This window comes from Ixodes scapularis, unplaced genomic scaffold, assembly GCF_016920785.2.
Source record: "Ixodes scapularis isolate PalLabHiFi unplaced genomic scaffold, ASM1692078v2 PGA_scaffold0__279_contigs__length_252992795, whole genome shotgun sequence".
Lineage (NCBI taxonomy): Eukaryota > Metazoa > Arthropoda > Arachnida > Ixodida > Ixodidae > Ixodes > Ixodes scapularis.
The window spans coordinates 189,235,518-189,245,823 of record NW_024609835.1 but is presented as its reverse complement, the minus strand read 5'-3'; positions in this window follow the sequence as shown (position 1 = coordinate 189,245,823).

Genomic DNA, 10,306 nt, shown 5'->3' with positions numbered 1-10,306 from the left:
CGGAACGGGCGCCTAGGTGTCCCATAATGCAACACTGGACGCGTTTCTTCATGGCACGGCAGAGACCTATACACCAATTGAATTCCCCGCTAAATTTAGCAGATAAACAAAAATGTTTTGTAGGTCTGTGCAGTGCGTGCGTTTCTTTATGGGTGGCACAGGACTATGCGCCTTGCAAGTGGGCGCATTTCGGTCTTCTGCGCATGGAAAAGGAGGTGTGCAGGTGAGAGAGGACGTTATACTAAGCTCCGCCTCCCCCCGGTGGAAGGGGGGGGGGGGAGGGTCGCGGATGACAACATCTCGGCGTCGGCAATGGCGGACGTGCTGTAGCACCTGTGGCTGTAGCCGTGAGTCCTTCGCGTGGTTGCTGGTTAAAAAAAGCCGTTTACAAATCCCTGTAACGCCGAATTGGAGCGCAGCTCTTGAGGAGGAGTAGGGAAGGGTACTGAGGGTGGTCACGTCACCTGCGTGTAGTAAAGTGACTCCGGGGGGGGCGGGGGGGGGGGGGGGGCGGGGGGGGGGGGGCGGTCACGTGACCTCGGGGGGTCACGTGACCTTCCCCCTCGGTTACGCCGACGCCGACGCCGACGCCGCTCAGGCTGGAAACGGGCCCGTAAGAGCTGCGCTCTAAAACAAAGGAGAAAAGAACGTTCCGCTTCTGTCGTGTGTGATTTAGAGGTCGGCTCCGATCAGGCTCTGTGCAAGGGGCAGTGTTACCAGGGGAAATGAAAACGTGCTGCGTCTTCGGATGTGGCAGGCGCATTCACGACGGTGTGTCGCATTTCAAATTTCTGGGAGGATTGACCGATTAAGAGCTCTTTCTCGATTCGGTGGATGGTGGTGCATGTCTGTTCTTAGTTGGTGGAGCGACTTGTCTGGTTAATTCTGATAAACAAAGAGACTCTAGCCTATTAAATAGCTGCGTGGTTTTCTGCACCTTGCACCCTTCTTAGAGGGACAAGGGGCTCCTAGCCGCACGAAACAGAGCAGTAAGAGGTCTGTGAAACCCTTAGATGTCCGGGGCCGCACGCGCACTACACTGAGGAAGAAGTGTGTTTTCTATTCCTGTCTGTTAAGACAGCAAGCTTAGAAAGAAGTGGCTTAGGCAAGTGCAGAGGGCTAATTGAAGTCCATCGGATCACCCCCGAGCAAGTGTTTGTCTGTTTAAATAACAGGGCATAGAAAAGTAAGTTTCCATAAAAGTTCGCCAAAGATAAAAACAATAATTACTTCTTGGTGTCAACGAGCCTACGACATAACTTCCGCGATACGCTCGACCCTGCACACGAAAGGAGGGAACTTGCGGATCCTAACCACCCTCGTACTCGGTTGTTAGCAAACAAACCTCGGCGCGTCGACCACCTCGCCAGTGAGTCCTTTGGCGTCGCACCTTGATACGTGCCTCCTCGTTGTTAGACAAAAAAGTGAAAGCCGTTTACAACTCCCTGTAACGCCGAATTAGAGCGCAGCTCTTGAGGAGGAGGAGGGAAGGGTACTGGGGGGGGTCAACTGACCGGAAGGGGGGGGTCACGTGACCTTGGGGGTCACGTGATGATGACAATGCCGATGATGTCATCAGTAACGTGACTGATGACGTCATCAGTGACGATGACGATGCGGATACCGATGACATCATTAGTGACGTCACTGATGAAGTCAACAGTGATGATGACGATGACGATGCGGATGTCGGTGACGTCATCAGTGATGATGACGATGCGGGTGCCGGTGACGACATTAGTGACATCACTGATGATGTCATCAGTAATGATGACGATGACAATGTGGATGCCGGTGACGTCATCAGTGACGATGACGTCATCGGGGGTCACGTGACCTCGGCGGGGGGGGGTCACGTGACCTTGTGGGGTCACGTGACCTCAGGGGGAGTCACGTAACCGGTGGTCACGTGACCTCGGGGAGGGGGGTCGCGTGACCTCCGAGGGTAACGTGACCTTGAAGGGTCACGTGACCTTGGAGTGTCACGTGACCTTGGGAGGGGTCACATGACCTGGGGGTCACATGACCTGGGGGTCACGTGACCTTGGGGTGACCTTGGTTACGCCAACGACGACGGCGACGGCGACGCCGCTCAAACCGGAAACGGGCGCCTAAGATAGCTGTTTTATAGCAGACGACGTTGCGAAGGAGCAGATGACTCTCAGACAGTGGGTCTCGGTGACCCACTATCTTCCCACTCGAGCCAATCAGAGCTCGGCGTTCTCACGTCACCGTAACCCCTGCGCAAGAAGCAGACGAACTTGCCCTCCGCATACACCAGTTCTACTTCCCTGCAAAATTTATTGGAGAAACTTAATTGATGTACAGTTCTAGGACGTTTTATAATGCAACGCCCGTGTTGCGTTATGGGACGTCACGGGCGACGGTTTCACGAAATGTGGCTGTAGGCATCTTGTCGCTCCCAAACAGGGCCTCAAACTTAATCTCCTCCTCCTCCTTCGCCTACCCCACAAACAATAAAGCAATATATTTATATATATACATGTGTATGTGTGTGTGTGTGTGTGCCGGGTGTTTTTGCGAAGACTTTCAAAACTCTTAAAGATTAGGGCGTTTGAAAAAAGAAGAAATTGTCTTTAGGAACGAAGTACCAGCCAAAGTGGACGTCAGGAATTGCGAAAAATATACTATTTAGCCAGCTAATTAACTAAAATTTGTTAATTAACTTTTTAATTAGTGGGAATAGAGATATGGTTCCAATTAGAAAGTTGGTGAGCGTTATCGAAAACCATTAAATCAGTTACTTTCATATCGACTTTGAGCGCGTGAGAAGAGTAGTAGAGCACTAGAGTTGCCAATCGTGGAGCAGGTACAAGGCTAGGGCTCGATAAGAGGCAGAAAAATCGCGCGGGCGCCTTACCACAACGGCTAGCATTGTAGCTGCTCCTCGAGTGGTAACTCTAGTGCTCTACTGCTCGTCTCAGGCGCTCAAAGTCTTTCTGAAATGACTGATTTAGTTCTTTCCGATAACGCTCACTACCTGTCTAATTAGAATAATATGTCTATTTCCAATAATTAAAAAGATGATGAACAAACTGTAATTAATTGGGAAGCTAATTCGTATGTTTTTGGCAATTTCTCACGTCCGCCGTAGCTGGTTGTTTGTTCCCGAAGACAGTTTCTTTTTTTTTTTCTTCAAACGCCCTAATCTTTAGGATTTTTGAAAGTCTTCGCAAAAACACACGGCAAATATATGCAGGGTATCACAAAAGAAAATTTACACGGTCTTTTTTACCGCAAATATAAACTGAGCATCGCTGAACGCTCATTCTCCGCCCAAAGGTAGCGCTAGAGGTCACAACCAGATGCCAAAGTTACAGCCTGATCCGATAACTTAATCAAAAGTTATAAGTGATTTTCTAAAATTTCAATGGGAATATGGACCCCATTTTTGTCCTTTTTCGGTTTCTGGTGCCATAGAGCCCCATCTGTTCTAAATCTTCGTCGGCTGCCATTTTCCTAATGAAATTTTCAGAAAATCACTAATACCTTTTGATTAAGTTATCAGATCGGGCTGAAACTTTGGCATTTGGTTGTGACCTCTAACGCTACCTTTGGGCGCAGAATGAGCATTCGGCGATGACAAGTTTATTTTTGCAGTGAAAAAGATCGGGTAAATTTTCTTTTGTGACATCCTGTATGTAAATAATATATATATATATATATTGTGGAGAACGGAAAAGTGGAAGCCGTTTACAACCCCCTGTAACGCCGAATTAGAGCTCAGCTCTTGAGGAGGAGTAGGGAATTGTACTGAGGGGAGGAGGGTCATGTGACTTCGGGGAGGGGGCACGTGACCTGGGTGGGTCACGTGACCTCGGGGGGTCACGTGACCTCGGGGATCACGTGACGCACCAGAGAATTTTTCCGCAGGATTTAGCGGGAAAATTTTTTCGCTCAATCTAGCGGGAAACTTTGTCTGCTAGATTTTGCGGGGAAAATTTTCCGCTAGCTTTAGAGGGGAAATTTTTCTGCTAGACTTACCGGAAACTTTGCCGATACATTTAGCGGGAAAATTTTTCCACTAGATCTAGCTGGGAAATTTTTCCTCTAGATTCAGCGGGAAAAATTTTCAGTTGGAGATTTTTTCGCTAGATTTAGTGCGAAAAATTTTTCGCTAAACTTAGCGGGGTAATTTTTCCGCTAAATTTAGCGGGGAAATTTTTCCGCTTTATTTAGTGGGGAAATTTTCCGCTAAATTTAGCGGCGAAATTTACCCACTATGCACCGCGCGGTTATGCCGACGGCACGGCGGCGCCGACGATGACGCCGACACCGACGGCGATGGCGGCGCTGACGCCTCTCAAGCCGGAAACGGGCGCCTAAGAGTTGCGCTCTAAAAGGTAAGAATAAAGAGGACCGACAACCGAGTGACTAGCGGGCACGCGGGGCAGTCGGAACTTGAACACCGCGAAGATTCGTGTTCGTTTTCTTGTCTCCACATTTGGGGTCTTCAACGAGGGGCCCGACATCACCGCAGCTACACGTCGACCAAGGTAAATCTATTGCCGCTTTGGCTAACATCGACGCCCTTTTCACTCGGTCTTTAAATGCTACGTAATATGCGACCGACAACTCGCGCTCGAGACCAGGAACGAAATCCCACAGGGGAGGGCCCTCGGATCGAACAAGATTCCCCTACAGTTGGAGATGGACGCGATATAACGCCGTCGGGGTCAGCTTCTCCGCCAGATGTTTCCTACCCAGAGTCGCGCGAATTACTGGTGGAGAGGCGCCCCGCTTCGACACCTAGAGATGCCTCCCCTAAAGGTGTATCCACACGACGGACGGGGCCGCGGACCGATTGATCACGTGATGCACGTTCCGCGGGCCACCCGGCTGCAATGAGCATCCACACGGCGGACCAAAAGAGCAGACGACAGAGCGAACGGGCCGGTCTAACCCTCGACCTCACAACACCGCCAAATGCATGCAGCGAGCTGCTTTGGGGCTTTTTGTAAGGAGCCAAGATGGAGGTTGAACGAAAGAGACGTTTGGCCACAGTGGCCCTGGCCTTGAATATTCAGGACGACTTAAGTGAATCGAAAAAGGCATGGGGACATCTTTAGATGATTATTTGGGTAGTCGTCGCGACTATTGTCCCACGGAGCGGGGAATTGCTCCATGAGCGCGATGAAGGAAAAAGTTGCATCGTCGCACAACAAAAGGTTCGTCTTCTTCGTCTTCCACAGTTGGCGCCAAAAGAAAACGACTTTGGATTTTGATTTCAATCCAAGCAACAAAAGTCAGCTTGTTACCAGACTTAGCGCTTCAATTATACTAAAAACGCCGCGGTCCGCCGCCAGGGTTCGGGCGAGGAACGCCGCTTGGCATTTCTCACAAGCGCGGGCCCCGGACCGCCGGCGGACCTCAAAAACCGGTGACGTAAGATCACATGATGCGCGGCCCGCGGACCAAAAGATCAATTTGGTCCGTCGTGTGGATACACCTTAACACTCGTGCTCCGCCGGTAGACACCCTTCAGAACCAAATTCCCCTGCTTCTTGCCGGGATGATTAGACTGCTGCAAGAGCGCGAGGCCACATCTGGAGTTCTCGTACAGCCAGCGACAGATATGCCTCGATTGCGGCTAGAAATACCAAAATACGCTGAAAACGCCGACACAAAATCAGTCGACGACTTTTTTTTTTTAGGGCTTCGGGACTATAAGGCAGCATCTGCTTTATCCGAGGTTGCGCTCGCGTTTTTCCGGTCGCATTGACAGGCAGTGCAGCAGACTGGCGCAGGAGACAACAGTCGTTCTTGAACATCGACGACTTTGCAGAACGCTTCAGAGGCAAGTTTTTACCACCATATTACGCTGCACGTATCCGGGACGAACTTCGGGTACGGACCCAAAACAGAGATGAATCTTTAGTTGAGTTTGTGCGCGCCCTACAGACGCTCTACGGCAGAGCCGAACTAAGCGCTTCGCCAGCACAGAGGGTGGCACGGGCGATCCGACAAAGCCATCCGCAGTTTCACCCTTACTTCCGGGGTCGCAGCTTTTCAAACTTAGACGATATGGCCCAGGCGGCCAGCCAGATTCAGGCTGACATTATGGCTGAGCTTAATTATAGAGCACCTCCCCAACCTGAGGACCCTTTGGAACCCTCATCCGGCTGGTCCGGCAGGACACCCTACAGAGGTGCTCCGAATGGCCGATCTCAGTATGCCCGGCACCACCCTGGAAGGATGCCACGTGCGCTCTATCCGCACGCGTACGCTCTGACACAAGACGCCCTTTCTCTTCCCGGTGGTCGAGCCTTGGTACAGCGACTCGGTGCTCGGCAGCCAGAGGCGCAGTACGAGACACGGAGATCTATCACGGACCGGGACACAACTAAACATACGGCTGCCATGCCCCGGCGACTCCAGCCATCCTGAACTTCGGAGCAGATACTGTCACCTCGTTCTTTTCAATGCGGTGGCATAGGCCATTTCCGCAGAAACTGCCCGTCTTCTGCTACAGCCTTTAAGTCGGAAAATGAGGTAAGACGGCGATAATGAGGGCCTGCCAGTCGCCGAAAATTTTCTGTCCAGACCTCAAGTCTCCCGCACCTTTTGGTCCTCACTGTTCCGTGAGGCAGCCCTGGTCACACGAGCAGACCCAACCCTCGACCCGCATTTCCACGATGGCACGGCCATCAATGCAGACCGGGTGAATCAAAACGTGTCCGAGGACGAGGCTTCGCAAAGTCATCGGTTCCTCCGAGATATGGAGGTGCCGGACGAGGCGCCTCCCATGGCGCCTCCCGACGTGTCCGAGGATTCCACTGCGGCTAGCAGTGGACCCTACGGACCCATGGAGGTGCCGGACGAGACGTCCCCCGGGGCGCCTCCCAACATGTCCGAGGATCCCGCTGCGGCTAGCGGTGAACCCTTCAGAGGCATGGAGGTGCCGGACGGGGCGCCGCCCGTGGCGCCTCTCGACATGTCCGAGGATCCCACTGCGGCTAGCGGTGAACCCTTGGGAGAGATGGAGGTGCCGGACGAGGCGCTTCCCGTGGCGCCTCTCAACATGTCCGAGGATCTTACCGCACCAAGCAGTGGTTCTCCCCCAGACATTCCCGGAGTCACTCAGCATGACACTGCAAAGCTGAGTATCTCATCGGAATTGAATACCCGTTGTAGGACTATGACAGCTCGTACATCACGGGACAATGGCCCGCGATCGGTCAAGCCCATACCACGTTCCAGCAGTGAGTGGGTGGGACGGGCCGGTCAATGGGTTGCCCGTTTCATCACGATGATGACGGCACTACAAACGTGCCTCAGCGTCCGGCGGGTAAGCGGGCCATCGTCGGCAGTGACATGGAAGGAAATTCGCGCTAAACTGCTTTAGGCATTTTGTTTTTGTACACCAATCGATTTTGTTCCACCTCTTGATGCGACGCGACGAACCAAAAACGGAGAAACAGAACTTTACATGATAGTTGACATTGCAGGGCAGAAAATTGCAACCCTTTTAGATAAGTGTGGCAAAAAATCTATTTTTGGAGATTTTGTAAAACAATTGTATAAAGACCGTAGTATATCTATGTGATCAACACAAAAAAAAATAAAAGCCGTTTACAATTCCCTGTAACGGCGATTGGAGCGCAGCTCTTGAGGAGGAAGATGGAAGCGTACTGAGGGATAGGTGACTCCTTGAGGTATCGTGATCTCAAGGGGGTCACGTGACTTCAGGGGCTCACGTGACCTCAGGGGGTCACGTGACCTCATGGGGTCACGTGACCTCAGGGGCTCACGTGACCTTTGGGGCTCACGTGACCTTTGGGGGTCACGTGACCTTTGGGGGTCACGTGACCTCGGGGGTCACGTGACCTGAAGGGGTCACATGACCTTAAGTTGTCACGTGACCTCTAGGGGGTCACGTGACTTCGTGGGGTCACGTGACCAGGGGGTCACGTGACCTCGCGGTTACGCCGACGGCGACGCCGACGCCGCTCAAGCCGCAAACGGGCCCCTAAGAGCTGCGCTCTAAAAAGTTGAGCATGGCATCAAACGAAGTAATATACGCTAGCGAGGGAGCTCGCCTGCAACTTACCTGTGATAGACGGAATAGTCGGCATACCTTACTTACCTGCCAGGTCTCGCTTGTGGCATCATCCTTAGGAGGGATTTTATAACCAGAGAGAGCATCGTCCTAGACCTCACAATGGGAGAATACCGGTATGGCTGGAACTCAAACCCTTTATGTTTTGCAGTGACACCTCAGACAAAACCAGAGCGTGTTCTACAAGGCGAAGCGCGCCGTTCTGAACAAAATGCAAACGTTTCGCTGAACACCAGCGTAGGACAAAATATACGTGTATCCTTGAGTTCATTCTCTGGTACAGATATTCAGCGCGAAAGTCTTCCAGGTGTGTTGAAGCCGTTTTCCCACATGTTCACTCAGATTCCTAGGAAGACAAATATACAAGAACATCAAAGTGATAACGTTGTGCCCGACCAATACGATTCAACGCGCGCCCCTTGAGTGTTCATAAAAAAGAGCTCCTTGACCGTGCGTTAAAAGACATGATCGAGACCAAAAGTGTACGCCCTCAAACATTCCGTGGGCAATTCCGTTCGTCCAGGCGCGCAAGAAAGATGAAACAGCGCGTCTCTGCGAACACTATCGTCCTCTTAACGCCATAACGAGAAAGGATGGATATCCTTTCCCATCGATCTCGTCCGTAATGTATGCACTGGGATCGGCAAGCATTTTCACAATTCTTGACTGTAGCAGGTTTTTCTTTTTCAGATTCCTGTAGCCGAGGCTGACACTCCTAAGACGGCTTTAATTTGCCAGAGGCGCCTATTTTAATTCGATCGACTTCCTTTCGGCCTCTCTAATTCTCCCGCAAGGTTCCAGAAGCTCGTGGACACCGTCTTGACGGATACTAAATTTAACTGTGCAATTGCTTACATGGACGATGTAGTGGTGTTTTCAAAGACCTTGGACGAGCACATTAATCATTTGCTGGTTGTTTTGCAGCGAACGAGTGATGCAGGATTGACGATTAACCCACGGAAGATGCAGCTAGCTTCAAGTAGGGTAGCGCTCCTTGGATTCGTGGTGGAGCATGGATTCCTTCAACCACAGTAGAAGTTGAAAGCAATGATAGAATTTCCCACTCCTCAGGAGAAAAAGAGTCTACAGCGATATCTTTGCATGTTGGGATTTCACCAACAATTTATATCGAACTGTGCCGATTTGGCCCGACCTCTTCATGAGCTGTTGTGTCGGGATGCCCCTTGGAATGGGACTGCAGCTCACGAGGAAACCTTTAGAGCGCTGGCAGTCGCCATTGCCGATACAGCGTCCCACAGATTTCCCGATTTCAATGCCCCAATTGCGCAAAACCCCGACGCCAGAAACCCCTCGGTTTCATGCAGTCGGTCCAGAGGCATCGTACTTGGGAAATATTTGCGTTTGACATCATGGGCCCATTTCCACGCAGCCCGCAAAGCATGAGGTACCTCCTTGTGGTCACCGACCACTTCTCCAAGTTGGTCGACCTTCATTCCCTGCGTCAACTTACGTCTAAGAAGATATGGGAGAAACTTCGAGAAACGTTTTCCCGGTCTGGGTATCCTGCTGTCCTTTTAACAGACCAGGCCACTTACTACACCCGCACTGTATTCGAAAATTGCTGTGAACTTCTCGGTATCCAACACAATTGTACTTCCCCTTTTCACCCCTAGGCCAGTATCACTGAAAGAGTAAATCGGAACCCCCGGGCAATGCTAATTTTATACACTAACGAATACCACGACAGGGACTCTTATATCACAGAGATGGTCTTTGCTACCCCTTCCACAGAAAACCGAACAACGGGATTCACAGCGGCACGACTGAATTTTTGGTCGGGAGTTAAGGGTACTCATGGAAAACAATAAAGAGCTTGCCCCAGATGCTCACCTGCGCCAATCACACGATACGATGCGATAGGTTACGATACAAACTTTGTTTTCTATTTTTCACCACAAATACAAATGGTGAATGGGAGGCGGGAGAAAATGCTGCAGAAATGCAGCTTGACGAGGCTCCAGGCCCCCCGTTCAGCAGCTACGACGGTTTACATACAAGAATGTGGTCAAAAAAGAGAAAATCAAATGAACAAATTGAATATTTGGCTGTTGAAAATTGCACAATATCTACGTTTGGAACTAAATATTTGTTCAGAATAGACGGTAAAACAGAACTTATTTTTTTGTTTTCTATAGTTGTTCCTACATTTCGGAATTTTCCAGTTCAGGTGATTTCTGAAGGAATAATAATCGATTTTTTCGTTTA